General features: G+C 44.9%; 1 long non-coding RNA gene across 1 annotated transcript in view; it reads left to right on the top strand.

Moving 5' to 3' along the window:
* Positions 1-1,596: 1,596 nt before the first annotated feature.
* Positions 1,597-27,823, top strand: part of LOC123364870 — a 69,477-nt gene continuing 43,250 nt past the window's right edge. Inside the window, exons 1-2 of the long non-coding RNA XR_006577319.1 lie at positions 1,597-1,665; positions 14,332-14,478. This is a non-coding gene — a long non-coding RNA (uncharacterized LOC123364870). The remainder of the gene's footprint in view (positions 1,666-14,331; positions 14,479-27,823) is intronic.

Here is a 27,823-nt window from a genome sequence, read left to right as displayed (position 1 = left end):
CAGTTTTAGGCTCCACTGCGATCCACAAAACTCCTGCCAAGGCCATAGGTGCCTAAATTCACTTGATGCCTAAGTTTTCAGGATAAATGTTCTTTTAGTGCCTAAGTTTCTGCCTCTGGGCACGCATGCTGCTGCCTGCCTCCGTCCATACAAATATGCAGAGGGAAAACAAGGATTTTTTTAATCCCTTCAGAATCATTTTAATTTTTGTAAATGAGTGAGAGAAAATCTATCTGCAATGGCAGGAGAAGAAAATATATTTATAGTAGTTGGAAACAAAACCCCTCCAGCAGCTCTGCAAATAAAGTAAAATCAAATGACTATAACAGGCATGATCTAGCCAGAAGAAATACTGCAGGTAAAAGAAATCTCAAAGATTTCTCCCCATCCTCGCAGGTCAGAAAATGCCCCAAAAATATTTCCCCCCCTACAAAACTTTTCCTGGCAGCATTGCTCTGATGAAGGACCATCTGGTTGTTGGTATGTACGTAATAGTAATGAGTGTTATGCATTGAAGAGGCACTAGGCCTCACATATTACCTTTTTTTCTGTCCCCTCAGAAATGCACTATGAGCTTAGAAAACCAGGGTCTAGTTGTAACAATAGCTTTTTCCTAAACCAAGCATTTTAGTCAATAAGATGGAGAGATTTATACTTCTCTCCCATTAGGACCCTATCCTGTATTTTGTATTCAGGAAATAACTAAAGCCCAATTACTATCACTCATGTGTCAAACACTGTTATCAGTGTATAAGCACTATCCAGCTGATACATTTATCTATTGCATTACCGGGATGTGGTGAATTATCACCTTGGCCACTTTATTTATGTTTTCCCCTTTGTCCATCTGTTTTTAGGTCCTATTTAGAGTACACTTCATTTATTGATAAGATATCTAGTAACTCAATCTAATCAGTTTATTAAACATAGATAAATCAACACAAACAGAGAGGTTTGTACTTTACCAATCTGGAAAACAGGCTTGCAGCAATTACATCTTCACTCTTTTCCAAACTATGAGCTCAGTTCTGCTCATATTTATATTCCCCTTGTTCATAACAGATAGAAGATTCCACTGTATTACCACAGACCTTAACTATTACTTCTTATCCAGCACAAAGACATCTGTACCACTTATCCCAAGCATCTGTACCCAGAGTACCTAGCACACTGCTCATATCTGGCAATCCTCAACAGAACATACATCTTGTTTCTGACAGATTCTACACATGCAGAAGAAACAGATATTACAATTGTTTAAATCCTAGTACCGGTAAATTTCCACAAACAACTTAGCATGAATACAAAGCATTCTGGGAGTACAGTTCATAGTTATACAAGTTGGCATGACTTTAAACCATTCTGGAAATGTATGATATTGGCTAACAGCCCCAATTCTGCAAACACATAAACCATTTGTGATGGGGTGTACAAACCCCACACTGGGCAAGAAGGGGTTAATAACAACCTGTGGGCTCAATCAGCCCCACCCGGCTACATCTGCAGTAGGTGTCAAATCTGAAGGAAGGAGCTAAAAGGGTTGAGGCTGGGTCAGCTGAGGGTCTAGAGGGAAGTAGAGCAGATCTCTGGCTCTTGCTTAGTGAGAGAAGCCTGGCTAGAGCTTGGTAGCTCAGTTGGGTTCTGATAGAGCCTCCCTGAGGGAAGGTAGGTCTGAACCAGGACTATTGTTTAAGTTCCTTTCTAGTGTCTTGCCTGTTGGGTCTGGGAGGGGTGGCTGCATGGCAGAGCCTTCCTGAGGGAATGTTGACCTGAAGCAAGGAGCCCATGGTAGTTGTGGTGGAAAGCTGGGAGAAACTGAATTCACTCAGGTTTCTTTGCTCTGGTGGAGAGTGAATCAAGGTCAGGGAGTGACCAGTGAAAATAGCAGAGAAAATGCTACTGAAGCAGAACCAAATGAGTGGCAGAAAGTGCTAGGTAGCTGATGCAGTGGGCCTAGAGAACCTCACAGGTATGCAATGAGCCTGAGAAGAGCTGTGGGAAAGGCCTAAATACAGGCCAAAGTAGGAAGTGGCCGAGGGAGGAAGTGTGGGGTCCAAGTACAGCAGTGGTTCTCAAACTGTGGCTCAGGACCACAAAGTGGGTCACAACCCCATTTTAATGGGGTCACCAGGGCTAGTGTTAGACTTGCTGCAGTCTGGGGCCAACGCCCAAGCCCCACCACCCAGGGCCAAAGCTGAAGCCCATGTCCCACCACACAGAGCCAAAGACTTCAGCCCTGGGCAGCAGGGCTCAGGCTACAGTCCCCTACCCCGGGGCTGAAGCGCTTTGGTTTTAGCCCACTCCACCCGGGGCGGCAGGGATTGGGTGTGCTCAGACTTCAGCCCCTGCTCCTAGGGTTGCATAGTAATTTTTAGTGTCGGGGGGGGGGGGGTGCAGTGAAACGAAGCTTGAGAACCCCTGGAGTAGAGGGACTCTGACTGTGTGTTACAGTCCTTGGACTGGATCCTATTAGAGTAGCAGGAATCCTGGGTCCCCTCCTGGCCAACAAGGAAGGTTGTACAGAAACCCCCAATAAAAGGAGTATTGAGTCTGGAGTTGGGCTGGAGACCCAATGTGAGATTGGCAGATTACTGTTTGTTGTGTAATTTGTCTAACCCAGAAGGTGAGAGACTGTGTGATCAGGCCAGAAGGCTTAGTCAAAAGTGGCTCACCTCCTGACTATTGGGTGGGGGTGACTGAGGGGAAGGCCCTGCAATGCCAGGCCAGGCCACAAGGGGGTGCTCTGGTAGTGAGTCATATTCTTACACCATGCTCAGCACTGCCACTTCCCCTATGCCCACACATAGTCTTCTTAATCTTTTTCCCAATCCACAATCAGAATTGGTTTTAAGCAGAACAGGTTTTCAAAGCTGTGTCACACAGTAGCAGCTGTCTACTCAGCATCAACTCTTGGGAATGTTCTATCTGTCTCTCTCTATCCATCTCACTGACTCTCTTTGGCTATATACATAATATTCATTTAAAAGCACTCAACATACTCTTTCCACTGGCAAAAATCATTGAGCTCTTAACCACATGGGATCTGATTATTCAGTAATCTAAGTGTGTACTGATGCGAGCATATAAATTCTGATTCGCATGGGTATGGCTAGATGGAGGCCTATCTATCTGTGTGTGCTTGCACAATAAATTCAAACATACACTAATGGATGTATATATGCATGTGAAAAATGTCTTCATTTGCCTACTGCTACGCACAGAAAATCAAACTCCTTATCTGGGAAGCAGTGTGGTCTAGCAGAAGATGTGAATGCAAGTCAGGAGGTCTGGTTACTCTTCTCCACTCTGCTCCTGATTTACTTGGGATTACCTCACATGTTTAAGTTTCCCATCTTTGTATACTACTATGAGAACTGTAGATGAAAAGCAAAATAAATGCAGATAATTATGACTAGATATGACTATTGTTTAAGTCAGTGGTTCTCAACCAGGGGTACGTGTACCTCTGGGGGTACGCAGAGGTCTTCCAAGGGATATGTCCGCTCATCTAGATATTTGCCTAGTTTTACAACAGACTACATGAAAAACACTTGTAAGGTCAGTACAAACTAAAATTTCATACAGACAATGACTCGTTTATACTGCTCTATATACTATATCAGTGTTTCTCAACCTGGGGACTATGATTTATTTTATAATTGTATGGTAAAAATGAGAGAGTCAGCAATTTTTCAGTAATAGTGGGCTGGGACACTTTTGTGGTTTTATGTCTGATTTTGTAAGCAAGTAGTTTTAAAGTGAAGTGAAACTTGGGGTACGCAAGACAAATCAGCCTCCTGAAAGGGGCACAATAGCCTGGAAAGGTTGAGAACCACTGATTTAAGATAAAATGTTAAAAGCACTTGTACCAAAAAGAAAAGGAGAAATTATGCAATGTGATGTTCATTTATCACAATATAGGTTACATGTAAAAAGGTCTCCTAGGGGATTAACATAAAATCATGGTGACTGTCTTAAATATTACACGCATGCAGGGGAAAATAGTGTTAGTTGTTAAAATCTGAGAGTGACTGACAGAGGCTGCAAGGCAAGAATTCACAACATTTTTTCTCAGTAAACATAGCCCTTCTGTGCCATGATGTCCATTCCTTTGTACAGGGGATTACAAAACCTTTTGTGAGCAATAAGCCACTTTTGTACAATAACGCATGTGGATTCTTCCTAAGAGCTTACATTGTAATTAGTGAGGCTTTTAGATTCAATGACTGGATACAATTGTAACATGGAGAGAGAAACCCTGGCTGTCTTGTTTTTTTTCTGACCCGTACCTTAGATTTTCCCATTATAAAGCATCAGCTACATTAAACATCATGAAGAAATGTGGTCTAGTGGGTAGAGCCTGGACTGGGACTCAGGATACCTAGAGTCTATTCAGGGCTCTGTCAGTGGCCTGCTGGGTGACCTTGGGCAAGCCACTTCACCTTTCTGTACCTCAGTTTCCCAATCTGTAAAATGGGGACAATGATACATTAAGCATCTTTAAAATTACCACTGATGCTCATTCTATCTGGTGGGGTATTTGAGAGATTTCTTGAAGGAATACTACAAATCCTGTTTTTTAAAAAAGATAAATACAGTGTAGTATTTTTTAATGCCGCCCACTATTTCTCCAGGACAGTGCCACATGGATCTAAAGCCAGAAAAGATTGATTAGCTCTCTAGGTTCTTCATAAATCAGTGTACACTTGCCTGGTACCACTCTTCCCTTATGGCTGTTTTAAATTGATCTTCAATTCACTTTGTTCTTCACTCTGCTCCATTCAAAAAACAAAACAAAACTCCTTCCATTTGGCATTATTATCTCTAGGTCCCAGCAGAGTCTGATGATCTATGGTGCTGAGTTCAGCCAATGTGTTACCTCTCAGAATTTTTCAGGTTTCCGCATGTCTTTAACTGTCATCAGATTTCTCGCTGCTATTGATTCCTTGGTCCCTATGTTATTTCTCTTGGAATCTTTGAGGTAGTGAAACTCTGCTTGTGGTCCCTAGTATTCTTCAACTGCACCTTCTTAGGAGTAAGGTAATGCAATAAAGGTACAATGAACATTGTTCTAGAAAAATCTGGTAAATGTCTAACTCTGGTTAACCTAGTCCAGGTGAATGTAACTTTCTTGAACTGTTAATGATTGTCACAGAGTGATATTGCTCACGGGGAGCAGGGCCAGTACACACATGACTCATGAGTTTACCCTAAAAGAGGGCATCAGGACCTTAGAGGTGAGAGAAGCCTCATGCGTCGGGACTGCTTGGTTCAGTGAGGAAAAGCCAGATGAGAGCTGCCTGGGAGTCAAGAGACTGCAGGAGGTCTGGGAGAAAGCTACAGAGAGCAGAAAGGTGGAAAGAGGGAGGCATTGTCAGGAAAGCAGTGGAAAGGACTGAATGCTCAGAGCAGCAGAGGGAGATGTGACCAGAGAGGGCTGAAGGCTGGGAGTGAGGAGTGGTGAGATATGACAGAGCAATACCTGTGTGGTGAGAGATGCTGAGAGTCAACTGACCCGGGCTGGCACTGTGAGCTAAAAATAGCACTGTAGATACTGGATCCTGGGCTCTGAAAGCTGGAGAAGGGGAGGATCTCAGAGCCTTACCTCTGGTCTAAGCCCAAACATCTACACTGCTATTTTTAGTCCCATCGGACAAGCCTGAGTCAGTTGACCTGGGCTCTGAGACTTGCCACTGTGTGCTTTTTTTGCTATGTGCCTGTACCCCTGAGGACTTGGTTGGTTATAATGGAGAAAAGTAATCTGAACACTGGGTTGCCCTGCAATCTGTCCTTGTGGCAGTGAGCTTAGTCACAAAGGTCCAAGATCATGTCATTTAGGCAGCGCTGTGCACAATAGGTAGACATGCAGTGTTTAAGGAGACAAGGGTCTGTCTTCTTTATTGGAGAGTGTGGAGAGGAACAGTCCTTCCACTTTCCTGAGAACAGGGACTATGGTTGTGCTAGGCCCCTCTTGCATGGGGGACAGAAGAAGGTTCCTTGCATTCTCTCCCCGATCAGGCTGGTCACAGTTTGTCCCAGAAATACTACATATTTCATTATATTTCCACTTAAGCTCTGAGACTGATGATGCTTTTAAAAATTACTATTTAAGATGTGGTTTTTCTTCCCCTTCAGAAATAATGCTGGGAGGGGGGGTGAACAACTTACTTTTGTGTTTAAAGAAAAAAAAAAAGCTACTGGCATTCCAGTGGGATTTCCAAACTTCAGGGAACGCTAATGAATGTCACTGGATGTGCAGGAAACTAACTTTTATATTTTTAACCTTTAAGGTGGAGTTGTAGCTTGGCAAATAACCAGAGATTGGTTAAACTACTGCCATTATCAGTGCATTTAATATTCGATACAGTATGCAGTTGATAAAATTGGAGGCAGAGATTAAAGAATAAAGGCACCAATCATGCAAACTCAGACGTATGTCCTGAAACTTCCACATCTGAATAATCCAATGAAATCAATGTGACTACTCATGTGAGTACAGTTCAGTATCTGCATAAGTGTTTGCAGACTCTGGGCCCAAAATACTTATACAATCTCTAATGAAGTAATGGAAAATGAATTTCCTGTCTAAGGGCTTGTCTCCACTTACCAAGAGATTGACAAGCGGCAATCAATCCACCAGGGGTCAATCTAGTAAAGACCCGCTAAATCAACCACCGATCACTCTCTGTCAACTCCTGTATTCCACTGGAACAAGAAGCATAAGGTAAATCAACGGGAGATTTTTCTCCCATTGACCCAATGCGATGTAGACACCACAAGGTACGTCGACTCCAGCTGGAGTTGCATAACTTCAATTGACTTAGCCCCATAGTGTAGACCTGCCCTGAGACTTGAAAGGGAAATCTTTAATGAGATGAACCCTAAGTCCTTTTCCAGTAGGATATTTTAAATCAGTATGGTTGCTCGGTGTTAGAGACCCTCTGTGTGCTTGCAAAACAGTTGATCCATAGTGTAACTATTTATAAAAGTAAAGCAGGCTAAACGCAAACATGTACAGAACTCCAAACTTTGAATTATTTACTATGAGCACATAGAGGATTTCCCGTAGAAGAGGGTAAACATTTTGCTGTCTGAAGGATCAGTTTACTCAGTTAATAAAAATAAATCTGGTGACAAGCCTGAAGACATTTCTCTAGCTTCAAACTGCAAGAAACAAGACACATCTATTTACAAAAGGGATTGTTGAAGAAACAGATGAACTAATGCTTCGTCTTCAGTATCTCTCAGCTTGAACTATAGTGAAAAATGGAATATCCCTGAAGCTAATCAGCTCTCTTCATGAACACTGGTGACATGCTGAATCTTTTAAGAAAAGGAACGGCAGTCATTAGGCTTTTCAATAATAGTATAGCTGTTAGGTGAGAGTCCTAACAACATCTGAAATACCAAAAAGTACATTTTCAACCTACTGTCCTGCTTAGTGTCTGAAATGTACCTTTTGTCAAAGAAGGTAACCTTCTAGGACTCTTCCATTGGGTCCACATGTACATAGCCTAGAAGGAACCTTGAAATGTGAGATTAATTCCTTTCTAATAAGCATGCTATAAGATCTCCATATATATTAAGCAGAAGTCTGCTAAGGAACACTGTAGTTTCTTTGCTGGGGACTTTGAGTTCTCTCTCAGTATATTGTACATCTTATGTGGGGGGTATTTTTGATCTTACTAATGTGCATGTGCCTAAAGAAACTATAAACTATAAGAAATGTTTTTAAACATTTTAAAGATACATGTTAAACATTCAAGTCAACATGTATGTTTACAGAATAGTAGTTGTGTTGGTCCCAGGAGAGTAGAGAGTGAAGGTGGGTGAAGATTTTATTGGACCAACCTCTGTTTGTGAAAGAGACAAGCTTTTGAGCTTACACAAGTCTGATTTGAAAAGCTCTTTGTAAACTCCAAAGCTTGTCTCTTTCACCAGTGAAAGTTGGCCCAATAAAAAATTGGGGAGACAAGATGGATGAGGTAATGTCTGTCGGAGACACATTAAAAACTGAGCTAATGCTAGGATTGTGTGAGACAGAGGATCTAAAATGAGTGAAAGACCTTGTAGCAATGAATTACAGTTGAGGGATATGTAGGCCATAGCTGAGAGATCCTCTATACAAATATGTAGATATACTTTATTTAAAAATAGATTTTTGTGTGACTTGGATACTTCAGATGTCTTTTTGATATGCATTAACTTTGAAAAATTCCTTTGATATAAACCAGAACTCTTTTCTATGCATCATCAGCATGATTTATTTGCATGTTGTGTTGTAAGATGTGAGGAAAGGGAAGATGACTGTTCTTTGACAAGCTGGAGCATTCTTTAAGTGCATGCCTACAAACAACATCCGCACTGCAGTAGAATGAAAAACTGGTAAATTTTCCATAAGAAATTTCCATAAGAAATCTTTCTCCTTCCTCTTGCAACTTGACTCCATCCTCTGCATAAGTGAACTAGGTAAATGACCAATCTTTAAAACAAATGTTGCCCTTGCACAAAAAGAACCTGAAGCTTTTGCTCTATTGTTCTTCACTAAGAGCAAGTGTTACCTCTAGCTACTAAAAAGACTGGGGAGGGATATTTTTAAAAATCAGATTCTCTGATACCAAAGGCCATGGAAACTGTGTGTGTGTGTGTGTGCGCATGCGTACGCACACATTCTGTGCTCCCTTCAGGTGGCCATCCACTTCCCCCCTCTCCCCTGGGAAACAGTGCAGGTGGACAGCTCTGTTTTATGCTAGGGCTCCATAGGAGCCCTAAAATGGAAGTTCCATTTGGAGGTGCAGTGAACAGGCATCTACCATCCCCTCTTTTTGTAGCCAGCATCAGCCAGCTTTAGATCCCTTGCAGGGGTTATGGGCATCTGACACTACTGTATTCCTATTTCTTGTTGGAAAGTGAGTAATTTCTACCAGTGAGAGACTTAAAGCCTGGGTTGCACTGCTTGGGAATAAACTGGGCACCTCATTTTAAGGATTTAGCCCATTTCTGATTAATTTAATGATGGACCCTCTGAGACATCTGAACATCTGCTTTGTCAGATTCCATGTGTAGGTCAACTTGTCCAAGGGGCACAGAGTCACCGTCTCTGTTTATAGCTGGAAGCTTTCACTGACAAGTGAAGTACATATTTTTATGCCAACACATTAAGAAAAATCTGCTGGTTTACATTCAAGCAAGCCTCTCAGCAGAAGTAGAAGAATGTCTGGGGTAAGGGGGGCAAGAAACCCAAACAAATAAAGCTTTGACTACAGAGGATTCCACTTTTCAGTCAGTACCAAGCATTGCTGCACCTGCCTGTGAATGATTTTCTGTTTTACATATCTGACTGCTTACTTTTCATGCCACCTTGGTTCCTCCGTGAACAAATTGACAATTTACCTATGGTTTGGTGTATTAGAAGTTACACACTTTCTTCCGCACTATGATTTAGTACTCATGTTTCAGACATGAACATGATTGGTTGATTAATAAAATAATTGTAGCAAACTGACCTGCTGTCCACACACCACCACCATATGCTGTATAGTTGAGAGATTTTGTTTACCTAATATCCAAATTGTGTGTTTTAAAATCAGAACAAACTACTTTGCTTGCCGTCTTGGTGCAGAGAGGACAAAGTGAATGCACCTATGACCCTTCCTTCCTCCCTCCTCGACAGGCCCTGAGATCAAAGATCCCTGGGTTTGGAAGTGGAGGCACTCCTACCATGATACTGCAAAAACTGAAAAGTAAATGGAGGTGTGCAAAAATGCTGTAGCTAGTCCTATTTTGTTACGAAAGCAAAACTCTTGTAGGTTCACAGGCCTCAAAGAAGATTCTGCTGAGCAGTCCTCAAACAGGCTCTGGGATTCTACCTTATGTTATGCTGTGCTCAGCTGGAGGAGTGTCACAGTGGCTTTACTTTATCCTTTAGAGTGACAACCAGCTGGCCTCTGAATTTTCCCTCCACCTTTGAAGATTCAAGAGCAGTGTTTCTCAACCCTCAGCCCCTAGGCCACTTGCAGCCCAATCAGCACACAGCTGCAGCCCATGTTGTGCCATCTTCAGGGCCATACAGGTAGTATATATATTGTGTGGATTCAGCCCATATAACACATAGAGAGCTGCATATGTGGGCCACAATGGTAAATAGGTTGAGAACCACTGTTCAAGGGTGACAAGTTGAACAGGCCCATTGCTTTCACCCTCATGTCCTGTGTTGCTTTTATATAGATTCTAACCTTCCATTTCCAGGAGGCAAGCAAGATGGGTCTGCTCCATTGCTTCTGTTGCTCACAGGAATCCCATTTGGAGTCATGTAGTCTTGGGAAGCCTTTCAGCCTCAGAAAGGAGTAAGAATAAAGCATGATGGCAGCATGGAGACTGCCTACAGATATGTTTGTACTTTTACTTTTGGTAATGTATAGGAGACTTTTTTTCCTCTCCCTTAGTCTGAGCTAACAACTTTAACTTTAACAGAGAACAGATCCAGATCATGGCCAGCTAGGATGTTCTCTGCACCTTGAGTTCTTTAAACCATGATTTGAGGACTTCAATAACTCAGACATAGGTTAGGGGTTTGTTACAGGAGTGGGTGGGTGAGATTCTGTGGCCTGCATTGTGCAGGAGGTCAGACTAGATGATCATAATGGTCCCGTCTGACCTTAAATCTATGAGTCTTTATTAAAACGCCATGAGAGGCGGGGATTTCCAGTTGTGCTAAAAGTCAGGGCCGCCCAGAGGGGGGGGGCAAGTGGGGCAATTTACCCCAGGCCCAGCAGGGGCCCCCACAAGAGTTTTTCGGGGCCCCTGGAGCAGGGTCCTTCACTTGCTCCGGGGGCCCGGAAAACTCTTGTGGGGCCCGGGCCCCTGGAGCTTCTTCGCTCCCGGTCTTCGCTGGCGGGGGGTCCTTCCTCTCCAGGATAGAAGGACCCCCCCACTGCCGAATTACAGCCGAAGAGGGACCCGCCGCCGGAGTGCAGCCAGGTCTTCGGTGGTAATTCGGCGGGGGGGAGAGGTCCTTCCGTTCCGGGACCCGCCGCCGAAGTGCCCCGAAGACCCACGGTGGGGGCTGCACTTTGGCGGCGGGTCCCGCTTTCTCGGTAATTTGGCGGAGGGGGGTCCCCGCCGTGGGTCTTTGGGGAACTTTGGCAGCGGGTCCCGGAACAGAAGGACCCCCCGCCGCCGACTTACCGCCGAAGCGGGGCCCCCTGCTGCCGAAGACCCCGGGCCCCCGGAATCCTCTGGGCGGCCCTGCTAAAAGTTATAAAGATTTTGTCTGTGCATGGACTTGGATGGAATCAAATTCCTTGAGCTGTGGGCCCATAGAAGGTCCATTAAGATATCTTTTTTGAAAATTTGATAGGTCCCAGAATGTGGATGTTTATCCATTTCTCTGCTCGTGACATACTCCCTTCTTTGTCATTCTCCCACTCTAGGAATAAGCTCATTTAACGTAAGGTTTTTCTTGGCCAGCTCATTGCCAATGGGGCCATTCCTCTGTTACTATAACATAGGGATGAGTGCCTGGATATCAGATTATTTTACTGCGACAATAGTAAATCAAATGGGCTCCTCTCTCTATGGGCATGTGCTCCCAGAGCTCTGAAAAACATCTCTTCTCCTTCTTTTATTGGTGGTCTTCTGATATTGACTGGCCAAGCTGAAGCATGTCATAACATCTTTTGATGCAAAATGTCGCCTTGGAGGACCAAATCCCAAAGATAGTTTGTCTGCTGCCAATCTGTGTCTGCAATACTTGGATTCAGTCTGCAAAATTATGATGTAGCCTGTTTGGGCAGGTTTGGATTTCTGCCTGAACTGTTTCCTTGACGATAGTAAAAATGCTAAAACTACCAGAGTTTAAAGGGATACTGGGCAGAACAGAATTTTGATATATCAAAGTCATTTCACTGAACACTCTTGATGGGAATGAGTCACTTGTTCATTGAGATGCAAAATCAAGGTCTGTAATCTCTCTGCCTGGCCAATCATGTTTGAATGACAATACAAAGACAAATGCTATTTATAAAGATGACTAGAAAGAGTTAGCAGGCTGATTGGATAGCACAAATTTCAAAGGTGTAGATTAATCTCTGAATTACACAGCTCAGAAGAAATGCCCTTCAGTTAATGAAGTTGAATGCAATGTACTAGTAGCAGGACATATATATACATTAGATCTGATTTTTTTCCACTGCCTGGCACCTTGTGGATTCATTAACACTTGTGGAAGGTGTTAAAATGCTGCTGAATTGGGTGTAAAGCACCATTCCACTTTCCACAGAAGTAAATAAGTCCCCAAGGGGCAAGGCATATGGAAATTCCCCACGCAGAAATGTTTAATGACAATAATGCAACCCTAAATACCTTGAAATGAAATTGCCTCCACCAACTGGAGTGCAAGGATGCTGTATTGATCAACAGTTCTGTAGTTATTTCTCCGTTACAGATGCCTACACTCTGAGGCCATGTCTACTCTACCACTTATATTGTCAAAACTTTTGTCGCTCAGAGTTGGGGACAAGCACACCCCTGAGCGACCTAAATTTCCCCGGCATAAGTGGCAGTGTGCATAGCGCTATGTCAGCAGGAGAGTTTCTCCCACTGATATTGCTAGCACCGCTTGTTGAGGTGATTTTATTACGTCGACGGGAGTGCTCTCTGCGTCGGTATAGAGAGGCTACACAAGTGATCTTACAGCGGCACAGCTGTCTCGGTACAGCTGTGCCTCTGTGAGTTCGCTAGTGTAGACGTGTCATGGCCTGATTTGGCCATTGCCTTCAGACCTCTACATTCATATGTTGATGACAAGCATGGCTGGTTTGGCTTCTCATCTTCTCTCTACTGTTGAAGTTGCTTGTTTCAGAGGAAAGGAGTGAGAAGAGGGAAAGCATGTTCCTGCACATGCAGTATCCACCAGTTATAATAAGGCCCTTCATGGAACTTTCTCCCCCTCTGGCTGCCTTTTTCAGCTTTGCCATATTCCTGGACCCTGCAGTGTCTGGTTTGCAGTGCCCAGCTCAGCTGGGATCTCCATCTAAGAGGTGCAGTGCCAGGGACACAGAGATGTCATGTTGGGGCCAAACCCCAGTCTCTTGACAGAATGAATATGAAGAAACCTCCAGGAGGAAAATGTTGTGGAGACTTTTTCCACTTAACCCTCCCATGCAAATTTTCCCACAGGAGAAGGCACCTGGGCACATAGTAATTCAAGCATGCTGGGCTAATAAACAATTGAGTCTCTGCCTTCGTTAGCCCAGGATGTGGTTATTACTGAGTTAATCTGAATTAATGCTCAAATGAATTTATACTGAAACCTTAAACTGTACCTTTTAAATACAAGGAGCTGTAATAGAAACAACAAAATTGACTATTGAACTGCTACAATTTGAAAAATAAAAGTGAAATGCTATGGTGGGCTTCCGCATCATTTCCCTTTATAGCTTCTCTTTCTCCTTCTTTCCCCGGCCACTGAGGTTTTATATTGCTTTGTAACAACATTAGCTTCCATGCAAGCTGGGAGGAAGTGGCTGTGTTCAGCCTCTGAGGATAAACAATCTATCAGAACAGGACTGTTTTGGGGGTTAGGGTTTTTTTATGTGGAAGCAGTGAGCTGAGGAGAGTGGGAGGAAAGAAGGAAAGCTAAATCAGACTCTAATTCTCTTTTGATTTTTAAAGGAGTTTCCTAATCCTGTTTTCTCTGCTTTTTGAATTCCCCCTCACCCCTCTCATTAGAATGTTACATTTTCCATTTCAGATGATGCTTCGGGGGGAACAGCTTGTCTGCTAGCACAATATGAAAAAAATTGAGTCCTAGATGCTGCTTAGTGTAGCAAGTTGCATAGTCATAGTACAGTCATTCAGAAATGACAGTTTAGGGCTAGATTCTGCCACCCTCTGCTTTGTATGGGACTATCTGAAGTAAAGCAATATTCAACAAGAATAAAGGTCGCAGATTCTGGCCCATGGGGATTATTCAAATTAAATGTAGACCAATTTGCAAAGATGCCACCTTCCGTCTGTCTATAACTATTCAATTTCAGCATCATATCTCAAATAAGAACCCTCCATGAGCTATTACATCACATACTTTCTGATAAGTTTGGGTAAAACCACAGAATAACTATTTCTTATTTTGCATTGCAGAAATAATGGAGTAAAAACTGCAATGCTAAGTTAATTCTTTGTAATGAAATATTGTGTTCTACTTTCTAAAACACATTAGAGGTTTAATATTAAAAAATGTGCAGTTACCATAGAACTTAGTGCATGTGGTGGCTAACAAATCCCTTTTGGTAACTGAAGTCTCTCTCCCACTTCATCTTGATGTTACAGATTCCGTAAAGGAAGATACACAATGCTTGCTATACATGATGATTTACCAACAAGAGTACCAGAGACCATAAACAGAATAGCTCTGCCAGGAAGAACTCATTAAACAGATGTTTAAATTGCCAGAAGACTTCACACAAGATCTGCCAGGTTTGGAAGCACATCTATCCTTCATAGGGACAGGATTCAGTCATAAAGCACAACAGCACAGTGAGAATGAAATGTCCTGACAGTAGAAATGTCATGTCTTATTTAAAATTTGACCATATTACTCTGAGTGACAGTTCAATCGCAATTTTTTTTTCAGATTGAAATATGACTCATCAAAACTAAGGATAAACATCAGTGATGTACTTTCATTCAGGCTTGTATTTGCTAAGGTGGAGAGACAATAGGATCTCATGCTAGGCAATGGCTAGAATTTTTATGAGAGGGAACCTGTAATTATTAAAGCTGAAGGTGTTAGAGTGCCCTGTATCTGCTATAACTGAGCATTTCAGGTTAAAATGGAGGGTTTTTTATCTGACCTATGCCCCTAAACTTGAAGAGGAACATTGTATCCAATCGCATGCTCCTTTTTCCTCAACCAGAGTATTTTGCTTCTATGTGGCCAGTTCGAAACCAGCTCAGATCTATAGTGATCAAAAACTAATACCATCTAATAATGGTCAGCAGTCTGTGACATGAGTTAATAGAAGAACTGGGGGTAGAGTAGTGGACAAGTGCTCTTATCTTAATCAAACTTGATACACAACACTCAAAAGAGTGTTCAAGGGCTGAATGGATATGAGGACTGAATTATCTTTGGTATAGTTGTATTTAAATGTGAGGATACATCATTTTCTGCTGTGAAAAGGTTTACATTGTTAACTGCTCTGTGGATGGAGTAGTATGATCTTGAGGGCTATCAGTCTAGGGCTCATGAAAGGAAGCTAAGTCTGTAGCTTCAGTGTGCTACCCACCCATGTTTGATCGCATTTTTCTGGTTGTCTGGATATTCGTGATGTGGCACATCATGAGGCACATCTCGGGTGGAAGGTGTTGGAGGCACTGGTTGTTGCACAGCACTCACTCACTGGAACAATAAGGGTATCAAGCTGTCTAGCCAGACTTTGGTTATTCAGGAATGTTTGAAGCAGAACTTGACATTCCTCCATCTTGCCCCTCCCCCAAAAAGGCATTTGGGGATAATTCACCTACAGGCCAGTAGCAGTGAGCCCTAGTTCTTAGTACCTTGGGCACATGATCATCTCCCTCCCCTCCTCCTCACACAGTATACAAGACTGGCCTATCTGTCAGGGGTAAAATTATCATGATAGACATTGGAGGCAGCAGCCTAGGAAATGTGGTCCTAGGATGACCAGAGGGTGAAAATCCTCCACCAATCAGCTATCACCTGACAGGAGCAGTCAGTCTGCTATAACAGCTGTTAGGGAATTCTCCTTGATTCTGATCTTGAAATCAGTGGGAGTTATAATACAATCCTAGCATTTGACCCCCAGTTTGTGCATACAACTCTTAGGAATTATAGTATAATGAATTGGAGGAATTATCACAGAGCTTTAATCACTTTGTAATGGGCTGGACTAGACCCAGAGGCCCCTTGCTGGGGCTTCAGGGTCCTGCCACACCCATCCCAGGAAAGGAGCAGTGGAGATGTCCTCCAAGTGGGCCAGAGTAGTTGCAGGGAAGCAGCCCATCAGAGAGGCTTCAAGGAGCAGCCAATGAAGGCCCAGCAGGCTCATATAAAAGGGGCTGCAGGGGTAGACAGAATGAGTTCAGTCTGCTTGCAGAGACTGGGGGAGCAAGAGGTGCTCCTGACTGGCTGTAGGGGCTGAGGCAGGTAGGTGCTGGCAGGGACTGGGGAAATGAGGGAATAGCTTCTGATGGGCTGCCATGACTCAATTCAGACAGGCTACAGAGAAGTGTTCCAGTGAAAAGCAGTTAAATGGATGTGGCATGTGGCTGCTACTTAAAGGGTCCGTGGGCTGGGACCCAGATTCTCTCCCCCCCTCCCGGTTCCCCCAGCCATTGGGGAAGTGGCAGTGACCTGAGAGAATGGAGTTTAGACAGACCCAGGGAAGGGACTGTATGTGGACTTGTTCCCAAGAAGGGAGCTGAGCTGGGATTAGATGACTAAAGGGCAGACAAAGAGCCTCCAGGAAGGAAGCCCTAGGCGGTGCTGCTCCATCCCACAGCAGAAACCTTTGCACATAAAATGGCCAACTAGGGTACTGAGATTAGTCCTTCATCTGACCAATGAGGCCTGAGATCAGGGAAAGCTACAGGGACATTGCCAACGGAGAGGTACCAGGATGGGTCCTGTTGGACTGTGAAGGGACTGAGCCCAGGGGGGGCTACAGGACATAGGCCCAGTTGCACAGTGTGCCCCAGAAGGGGTTTGTTTTGTTTAGTTTTCTCACATGGACAGAGTGTGACTCAGCTGGAGGGCTGAGTCACCAAGGACTTGCCTGACAAGTGCAGCGACCGACGGGGCACCATGAGCCGAGAAAATTGCAGGCATGCACATGCTCGACCAGGGGGTGCTCACAAGGGATGGGTTCCACTCTATTACACACTACTTCCACCACTGCAGGCTGTAGTGGGGCATCTTTCAAAGAGGGCAGGGTTAAAGTAAAGAATAACATCCATGCCATTTTAACTCTGCCCTCCAAAACACACATACTCTCACTCTGCCTTTTCATTGTAAAGGACAGTCACTAGCTGCACTTGCCTTGCACTAAAACAAGAAGCCTACAGCCCTGACAGAATACCATGCTTGTAAAATTTAACAACCACTTCATACCCTCTTATACCCCCTTTACACAGGATACCACTTAAACCCAGTACTTCCCCTACTCATCAGTTAATCCAGACTGCTCTCATGTCCCTCCTCACTACTGACAATACCCGTGGCACAAAGAGCCCTAAATAATTATGTAGTGAAATGATGCAGGCTGGAGCCTTAAGGTACAAATGCGCCTCTTTAGTGAACACATGTGGGGGACTCAGACCTGGATCTTCAATGCTACTCCAACTTGTTCCTCCACCATTCAATACAGCAGCACCTAAGACCATGATTGCAGCTGGAGTGCTTGCGACTAACTCCCAATGGCTAGAGCCAGCTCCAGGCGGGCAAAGTTAAAATTGCATCTACATTTAACTCTGTATTTTTCCGTCGTCAGAAGTATGAGTTTTGCTGAACTTGATGTTCTGGCAGGCCACAAGCTATTACTGAGAAATCTTAACTGTGTGTTAACAAGGGTTTTGCTATTTAACTTCCTAGAATTTTTTTTAAACAGAGAAATGTTTGTTGGTAGGAGCTAATGCTCATTTAGACAGTTGTCCTCATGTAGGTTTGCAGCTGATATGCTGTGGTGGTCGGTGGTTAATCAAAAAATATCTGCCTATTTTTTATATATATAGCGCTTTTTATCAGATCTTAAACTCTACAGCATCCACATTTTACAGGTGGGAAAATGAGACACAAAGAGGTGAAGGGACTTGCCCAAAGTCACCCAGCAGGCCAGCAGCCAAGCTAGGTATAGTCCCAGTCCAGTGGCCTCTCCCCTGTGTGATTACTCAGTGTTCTTCCCCACCCCCTGCTCTCCTGCACACTTTATTATAGTGGAATGGGGATAACGGTTGTGCTTTGAAACATTTGCAAAGTATAGCTGTTAACAGGGCTGGTGGGAGAAATGTTATCCATGGTCTATGCCCCACAACCTTGGCAGTTTTATTACATAGTTGTTACAGTAACTTTAAGCAAATGAGAGAAGACTGGTGTGTGTCTCCTTCTTTACCTTCTGCCCTACCTTTTCCTGCAACATGTAGCCCACCTAGCGTGACTATATTTCCCAAAGGGAAAATGGAACATTGAGTGGGGCTAGCCTGAGTCCTCCTCCCCTCTTCATTCCCTTCCCCACCGCGGGGCTGGCCCGAGTCGCCCACCTGAACCCTGCCTGAGCCCTGCGGGGGGCTGGCATCACTGCACATTTCTCCACACCCCACTTTTTTGACAAAAGTGGGCATTTGTCCCATTGGCTTTTGCCAACTGATCAAGAGCCACTTTGGTACAAATGCTCACTTTTGCCAGAAACGTTGGGATGGCTGGGACAGAGCTTAAAAAAGGGACTGTCCCAGCCAAAAGACCTAAGGCACCCCCCTTCAACGTTTCTAGCTCGCCCATTGCTTCCTGTCCTCTTAAGGCAGTGGTTGGCACTATAGAAGACACTAACTTGTAGGAAATTGCTCCTTTGTTGTCTCCTGCCTTGTGCTGCTGCATTCATGTCACAGATTGGATTACTGGAAGGCTGCATGCTACTTTCAGTCCCCCAACTGTAAATCCCAGCTCACATGGAGACAAGCTCAGACATCCCCTGGACGGCAAGCCCCTTCAGAACCTAGGGGGTCAGAGGTGGTGCAGTCAGAACCCCTTACATGTGTAGAGGCCCTCCAGAGCCTGACCCATGTGTGGGAGGCAAGGCATGGGGCTCCGACACTTGCAGAGGGCAACGAACCCAGCTTGTGTAGGGAGAGGGGCTCAGACCTTCACATAGGCAGGCTCCCTCCAGAACTTAGCTCACATGAAGGGGGGGGTCAGACCTCTGTAGATAGGGGAGCCCCTGTACTCCGGCTCCCATGGGGGAGGAATGTGGACTTGACAGGTGTACCTGCCCCCATTCTTCCCCCAGTCCCTTTGTCACTCACCTCCATGTCCTCCTTTCCAGAGTCTCACCACTCTCCCCTTATTCCTACCTACTCTTCCACTTCTAATCACCCTCCACTCCTAACGAGCATTTGCTATGTAGCTTCCTTCCAAAAAAATACTTTCAGCCACTTCTGAATACTCTGCTGTACTTGGATTGCATTTCTCCAGAATTCATTCTGCATTGAACTGAAACCCACTTTGCAAATATCAAAATGTCCCACAAACCGGAAATCCCCCATTTCAGCCAGCATTAATCCTAAAATGCTGGGAGCTTTTTTGATTGCAGCTGCACATTAAATAGGTCTTAACTGAGATGTCCATAATGATGCACAGGTCCCTCTTCTGATTTGATACACTTAATTTAGAACCTAGCAAGATGTAGGAGTAATTTCCCCATACACACACACCTGACCCTGAAAAGCTCAGGGACTACTTTAAAATCCACTGTGGGAGGCAGATCCACTATCACTGAGCTCTCACTGCACCCTAGGAGTCCAGCTGATGGTGGCTGTAGGAGAAATATGCTCATTCGGGGCATTTTCCAGCTATTCTGTCCTGCTGTCTCCCAAGCCACCACCACACAATGTTTGAGCTCTGCTAGCTTCCACTTGAACCACTAAAAGAGTGGAGACTATTCCAATGGAAGATGTCTACAGTCCTACCCCTGTGTCTCTCACATAGCTCAGTGGTTTGAGCATTGGCCTGCTAAACCCAGGGTTGAGAGTTCAATCCTTGAGGGGGCCATTTAGGGCTCTGGGGCTAAATAAATAATTGGGGATTGGTCCTGCCTTCATAGAATCATAGAATTCAAGATCAGAAGGGACCATTATGATCATCTAGTCTGACCTCCTGCAAGATGCAGGCCACATTAGCCAATCTACCCACTCTTTTAGCAAGCGACCCCTGCCCCATGCTTCGGAGGAAGGCGAAAAACCTCCAGGGACACTGCCAATCTGCCCTGGAGGAAAATTCCTTCCCGACCCCAAATATGGCGGTCAGCTGAACCCCGAGCATGCGGGCAAGACTCTCCAGCCACACCCTCTGAAAGAGGTTAAGAATATCATATTATTGACCCAATTTGACCCAATTAAGTACCAGTTTGGCACTTAATTGACCTATTGACTAAGCCCGTTATCCTATTATACCATCTCCTCCATAAACTTATCTAGCTTAATCTTAAAGTCATGGAGGTCCTTCGCCCCTACTGTTTCCCTCGGTAGGCTGTTCCAGTATTGCACTCCCCTGATGGTTAGAAACCTTCGTCTAATTTCAAGCCTAAATTTCCTGACTGACAATTTATATCCGTTTGTCCTCGTGTCTACATTAGCACTGAGCTGAAATAATTCCTCTCCTTCCCTGGTATTTATCCCTCTGATATATTTAAAGAGTGCAATCATATCTCCCCTTATCCTTCTTTTGGTTAAGGAAAACAAACCGAGCTCCTCAAGTCTCCTGTCATACGACAGGCCTTCCATTCCTCGGATCATTCTAGTGGCCCTTCTTTGTACCCGTTCCAGTTTTAACTCATCCTTCTTAAACATGGGAGACCAAAACTGCACACAATACTCCAAATGAGGTCTCACCAACGCCTTATATAACGGGACTAGCACTTCCTTATCCCTACTAGAAATACCCCGCCTAATGCAACCCAAGACCGCATTAGCTTTTTTAACGGCCACATCACATTGCCTACTCATAGTCATCCTACGATCAACCAGGACTCCCAGGTCCTTCTCCTCCTCCGTTACTTCCAACTGGTGCGTCCCTAGCTTATAACTAAAATTCTTGTTAGTCATCCCTAAATGCATAACCTTACACTTCTCACTATTGAATTTCATCCTGTTACTAATACTCCAGTTTACAAGGTCATCCAAATCTCCCTGGAGGATATCCCGATCCTTCTCCGAATTGGCAATACCTCCCAACTTGGTGTCGTCCGCAAACTTTATCAGCCCACTCCTACTCTTGGTTCCCAGGTCAGCAATAAATAGATTGAATAAAATAGGACCCAAAACCGAACCTTGAGGAACTCCACTGGTAACCCCCCTCCAACCCGACAGTTCCCCTTTCAGTACTACCCTCTGCAGTCTCCCCTTTAACCAACTCCTTATCCACCTCTGGATTTTCATTTCGATCCCCATCTTTTCCAATTTAACCAATAATTCCTCATGCGGTACCGTATCAAACGCCTTACTGAAATCCAGATATATTAGATCCACCGCATTTCCCTTGTCTAAAAAATCTGTTACTTTCTCAAAGAAGGAGATCAGATTGGTTTGGCACGATCTACCTTTCGTAAATCCATGCTGTAATCTATCCCAGTTGTCATCGGCCTCCTGCTCCTTAACCACTCTCTCTTTCAAAAATTTTTCCATTACTTTGCATACTACAGATGTTAAACTAACAGGCCTGTAGTTACCCGGGTCACTTTTTTTCCCCTTCTTGAATATAGGAACTACATTAGCTAATTTCCAGTCCAACGGTACAATCCCCGAATTTAGAGATTTATTAAAAATCATCGCTAACGGGCTAGCAATATCACTCGCCAATTCCCTTAATATTCTAGGATGAAGATTATCCGGGCCCCCCGATTTACTTCCATTAAGCTGTTCAAGTTTGGCCTCCACCTCAGATACCGTAATGTCTACCCCCATATCTTCATTCCCATCGGTCCCTCTATCACTATTCCTTAGCCCTTCATTAGCCTCATTAAAGACCGTGGCAAAATATTCATTCAGATATTGTGCCATTCCAAGATTATCCCTAATCTCCACTCCGTTTAAAGTTTTAAGCGGTCCCACTTCTTCCTTCTTGGTTTTCTTCCTATTTATATGGCTAAAAAACCTTTTGCTATTGGTTTTAATCCCCTTCGCTAGGTCCATCTCCACCCGTCGCTTTGCCTTTCTCACTGCATCCCTACACCCTCTGACCTCAATAAGGTAGGTTTCTTTGCTGATCCCTCCCATTTTCCACTCCCGGTACACTTTCTGTTTTTTCTTAATGACCCCTCTAAGACGCTTGGTCATCCAGCTCGGTCTAAAACTGCTACCTACGAGCCGTTTTCCCTTTCTCGGGATACATGCCTCTGACAACTCCTGCAATTTCAACCTGAAGTAACCCCAGGCGTCATCTACCTTTAGATTCCTAAATATGTTGGTCCAGTCCACTTCCCTAACTAGTCGTCTTAATTTAGTAAAGTTAGCCCTTTTGAAATCGTAAACCCTAGTCTCAGATGCAATATTAATTATCCTCTCATTAATTTTGAAACGAATTAGCTCGTGATCACTCGAGCCAAGGTTGTCCCCTACAACTATTTCCTCAACAAGGTCCTCATTACTCACCAAAATCAGATCTAAAATGGCATCCCCCCTCGTCGGTTCAGCAACCACTTGATGTAGGAATTCATCAGCTATCACGTCTAGGAAAAGCTGAGCCCTATTGTTATTACTAGCATTTGTTTCCCAATCTATATCTGGGAAGTTAAAGTCTCCCATGATCAAGCAGTTCCTATTAGTGTTTACCTCCTTAAAAACATTAAAGAGCTCTCTATCCGTCTCCAAGCTAGATCCCGGCGGTCTATAGCACACCCCAATCACTATCCCGGGTGAGGCTCTGGTAGTTTTCTTCCCTAATGTGACCATTGCCCACACAGACTCCGTATTAACCATTGCATTGCTAGTTATTTCATTACATTTCACCTCATTATTGATATACAATGCTACTCCCCCACCTTTACCTTTGCATCGGTCTTTTCTAAACAGCACATACCCTTCCATACCTGTACTCCAGTCATGGCTATCGTTCCACCATGTTTCGGTTATTCCTACGATATCCGGTTTCAATTCTTGGACCAGGAGCTCCAGTTCCTCCATTTTATTACCTAAGCTTCTCGCATTGGTGAACAAACATCCTACCTTTTGCTGTTGGGCTCCTCTCACTCTTCTCACCCCGCTCGGTAGGGACACAGTACTACCAGTATGACCTGTCGATCTAGTATCCGTCCCCCCCCTCTTCCTTACACCTAACCGTCCCCCTCTGGCTATATCTGTTATCTTCTTGAGCAGGGGGTTGGACTAGATGACCTCCTGATGTCCCTTCCAACCCTGATAACTCTATGAACTTTCTGACCCAGGGGGTCTTTCTGGGGTCTGCCATGTTAGAAGCAGGCATAATGCCGGAATGAACTTACTCCTGTGTGGTTATGCTGTTAAATTACAGTTCTTATGCTGCAAAGGACATCTGTTCTTAAGGGTTCCATCTCTAAACACGCACCTCTTTGGGAGGAGAGCAGAGGATATACTGAGAAACAGAGCGCTGACTCATCCCCAAGTTTTAAGGTGTGGAGTGTATTTTGTTTTCTAAATGTTAAACTAGTCCATGCTGTGCTGGCAGGTAAATGCTTTCCCTTATGACTCAGTTTGCACCTGATGAAACTCGTGGCTTTTTCAAGAGGTTTGGGGGAAAAAATGATTATTACCAAGTTGGCTGTGTCACTTGCACAGTGGAATCTTAAACATTCAGTCTTGGCATTAGTATAGCCATAGAAGATTGAAAAGTAAACCAGGCTTTCTCAGCATGTGTCTCCAGATCATGGAAGGCAAAAAAGCAGATCTCCTCTTGTTTTAGTAGTACCCTCGAGGACAGAGCAAATCAAATAACCCAGACTCATTTAAAAACTTTATTTCTTGAGGGAGCATTTCTTCTAGCCCAAAACTGTCTGGATCAGCAGAGAGCTATTTGAGTAACTTGAAAAATAAGCAGCTTAGTACTTCCTGTTTTGACACGGTTTATACATTTTGTTGCAACCAGCTACACAGACTTCTACACACCAAGCTGCCCTGGACTCAGTTTCTTCTTTTTTTAAAGGGAAAATACAATGTGCATACACATACACCCAATTTCCAACTGGTTTTATGGGGCGCTGGTTATACAAGAGCCCTCATTACAAAGCCTACTAAAAAAAATTACTATCACCTTTGCTGTAGCTTGTGATGGTTGTGACTACCTTGACAGACTTAACAGATACTAAGTGGTGTTTAAGCAGGTGACATTCTTCCCTCAGAGTTCATACTGAATTAATGTTCTAGCAAAGTGGAGCAGGTCATAGCCCTAAATTTGCAAGTGGAGAAATTTCTCTGCCTGTAAATCTGTACCTAGCCTGTACTGTACATATCAAACACTTCCACGATACCATTTCCATAACTCTGCTTCCCTCCTGTATTTCACCAGACCTCAGACTCTTCTCCGGTCTAGGGAATTGATGAAGAGAAATGTCACAGTGAACATGGAGAGGGGAAAGAGCATCCACTCTCCCAAATCCTGTGGGACCTCTGCTTGCTCAGCAGTTAATAATATAGCCTCAGGATGTAGTAACTGATGAGGAGACTCTGAAATCTGGGGGTTTCTTCACTTGAAGCGGGGGAGGGTGTGAAAGGACATCTACTAGCCGGGGAATGCCCTGTTGGCGTGGCTAGGAGCTAAGCTGATAGTGATACTCCTGGGAGGAGTTCTGCGCCACTGCACACACACAGGATTCATGTACCCTGCAGATTTCTTTGCTTCCTCTGCAGAAAGTGATGGGGAAAGCAAAGGGAAGCTGCAAGAGCAGTCACGCGCCTCTCCCCAGCAGTGCAGGCATGTCGTTTCGGGTGCCAGGAGCAGCCAGCAGAAAGATAAATCACTGTGAGTGGGGGAAGAGCTGGGAATGCCGCAGTCGGTGGCTCCTACCCTGTGCCAGGCTTAGCTGCTAGTACTGGCTGGGCTGGGGATGAAGGCCAATGGGAATTTCCTCTTCCCCTTCAAGGAGCAGCCAGGTCCCAGTCAGACCAATTCCCACGCCCAGAAACCTCCCCAGCTGCAGAAAGCTCTGCAGTCTGCCTGCCCCGCTTCCTGCCCCCACCACTCAGCCACTATATGGGTAGCTGCTCTCCCATCTGCCCAAACCCCATGCATCCAGATCCCCCTGCCAAGCCTCACCCCCCACACCTACAACTCTCCACTACATCCCCTCACACCTGACCCCCCACCCCCTGTATCTGGACACTCACCCCTGCACACAGACCAGCCCCCGCTGAGCCCCCTGCACTTGAACTCCCACCCCAATGAGCCCCACCCCTTGCATCTGGACCACTCTGGTGAGCCCCCCCACACACCCTACTGAGCCCCAACCAGCTACACCCAGACCACTGCTGATCTCCCCACACCCCAAAAAAAAAAACCCCTGCCAAGTCTCAACCACCTTCACCTGGATCCCCCCACCCCCACCCCCGGCAGAGAAACTCACCAACAAGCCCCTGCGCATCCGGATCCCCCCAGACTCCCATCCAGATTGCCCCACACAGAACTCTCTCACCCCACATCAAGCCCCTCCACACTTGGATCCTTCCAGGCTGAGCCTACCTGCCTACACCTGGATCAGGGGTCAGGGCTAGGCATGTGTGCAAAACTCTGTCACTGTTGCTTATCTTGGTATACCTGGCATGGAGGAGCAGGGCCCTGCGGTATTTCTGGGGCAGGCCTGGCCCTTGCACTGTGTCATGGTTGTATGCAGCCTCACCACCATTTCTGTGTCTGGTGGGGAGAGAAGGGCTGCAGGATGATCTCCGTGCAGCCAGTGGCCTGCGCTCCCTACTGCTATGCTGGAACCTCCACATTTATTTATTAACAAATAAAATACGCAGAATTTTGCAGAATTTAAAATATTGTGTGCAGATTTTAATTTAATTTTATTTTTTTTGGTGCAGAATTCCCTCAGGAGTATAGTGAGCCAGGGTAGAGCAGCAAGGGCTGATAGGCACAGGCATAGAGCACAAGACAACTAAGGGTGTGTCTACATGGCAAAGAAATCCCACGACTGGCCCATGCCCGCTAGCTCTGGCTGTGGGGCTGTTTCATTGCTGTGGAGGCTTCTGGGCTTGGATTGGAGCCTTCTTTTAGGATCCTGTGGAATGTGGAAGAAACTTCCATCTCTTTAGACCACCAGAGTGCTGCACAAACACTTGAGTTATACACACAAGGATCAGCTACTCATTAATTTTCCCCTCTGTGGGAGGGGGTATATTATAGATGGTGTTACCAGCTCTGCCTATTACTGTTGAGGATGTCTGACAATTCCCGTTATAAAACCCTGTTTTCAGTTGCTGATAACTTTGACAAACTTTAACTATTTGGTCTGAAATCTTCCATACAAGATGTCTGCCTCAGGATGGCTTTTTTTAGGGAGTGGGTGGGGGAGGGGAGTGAGAGGTGGCACTCACAGGGCTTAAGCTCCAAAAAAAATGGTTCAGCTGTTTCCAAGAACAAGATTAGGGGAAAAGACATAGTTTAGTCAATTGTTAAAAATTCTTACAACCTTTTTGCTGAGAAGCTCTAGCGCCTCCTTACTTTGGAGCAAAGGCCTGAAATTTGGTGTGAGGAGAGAGGTAGTCACCTTGGTATCAGTGAGGTGCCTTTTTCTGTTCCTGTGAAAAACCACTCAAAGGTCATAAGCATTTGAAAACTATCTCAGTTCACACATGCTCAGTATTATTATTACCAATTCATTAGAATTTGACAGTTGAACTCTCTGATTCCATACACACTGAGGGTATGTCTACACTACGAAATTAGGTCGAATTTATAGAAGTTGTTTTTTTAGAAATCATTTTTATACAGTCGATTGTGTGTGTCCCCACACAAAATGCTCTAAGTGCATTAAGTCAGCGGACTGCATCCACAGTACCAAGGCTAGTGTCAACTTCCGGAGCGTTGCACTGTGAGTAGCTGTGAGTAGCTATCCCACAGTTCCCGCAGTCTCCACTGCCCATTGGGATTCTGGGTTGAGATCCCAATGCCTCATGGGGCAAAAACAGTGTCGTTGGTGGTTCTGGGTACATGTCGTCAGGCCCCCCTCTCCTTCCTTCCCTCCATGAAAGCAATGGCAGACAATCATTTCACGCCTTTTTTCCTGGATTACTTGAGCAGATACCATACCATGGCAAGCATGGAGCCTGCTCAGCTCACTGTCACCATACATCTCCTGGGTGCTAGCAGACGTGGGACTGCATTGCTATACAGCAGCAGCTCATTGCCTTTTGGCAGCAGCGGTGCATTACGATTGATAGCCATCGTCGTCATATTCCTGGGTGCTCTTTTAGCCGATCTTAGTGAGATCGGTCAGGGGCGCCTGGGCAGAGATGGGAGTGACTCAGCCAGGTCATTCCCATCTTCTGCCGAGCACCGAGGAGATGACGATGGCTAGCAGTCCTACTGCATGTCTTCGGGCAAGCAGCCAGAAGATGATGATGATGGCTAGCAATCGTAATGCAGCATCTTCTGCTGACCACCCAGGAGATGACGATGGCTTGCAGTCATACTGCACCGTCTGCTGCCAGCCTAAGATGTAAAAGATAGATGGATCAAAACAAGAAACTGACCCGATTTGTTTTGTGAAATCAATGGCCTGCTAAACCCAGGGTTTTGAGTTCAATCCTTGAGGGGGCCATTCTGTGTGATAGTTGTTTGTGTTTCTCCTTGATGCAAAGCCACTCCTTTTGTTGATTTTAATTCCCTGTAAGCCATATCGTCAGTCGCCTCTCCCTCCGTCAGAGCAATGGCAGACAATTGTTTCGCGCAAAACCAGGCGAGGAGGTGACGGCAGCGTGGTGACAAGAGGGACATGGTCATAGACTTCTCACAAAGTACAGGCCGGGCAATGTGCCCTGGCAATGTGCACATCATGCTGATGAGCTCTGCAAACATGCTGGCCAAACAGGAAATGAAATTCAAAAGTTTGCGGGCCTTTTC

This window comes from Mauremys mutica, chromosome 2 (assembly GCF_020497125.1).
Source record: "Mauremys mutica isolate MM-2020 ecotype Southern chromosome 2, ASM2049712v1, whole genome shotgun sequence".
Classification (NCBI taxonomy): Eukaryota; Metazoa; Chordata; order Testudines; family Geoemydidae; genus Mauremys; species Mauremys mutica.
This window is presented reverse-complemented; position numbering and strand designations above follow the sequence as displayed.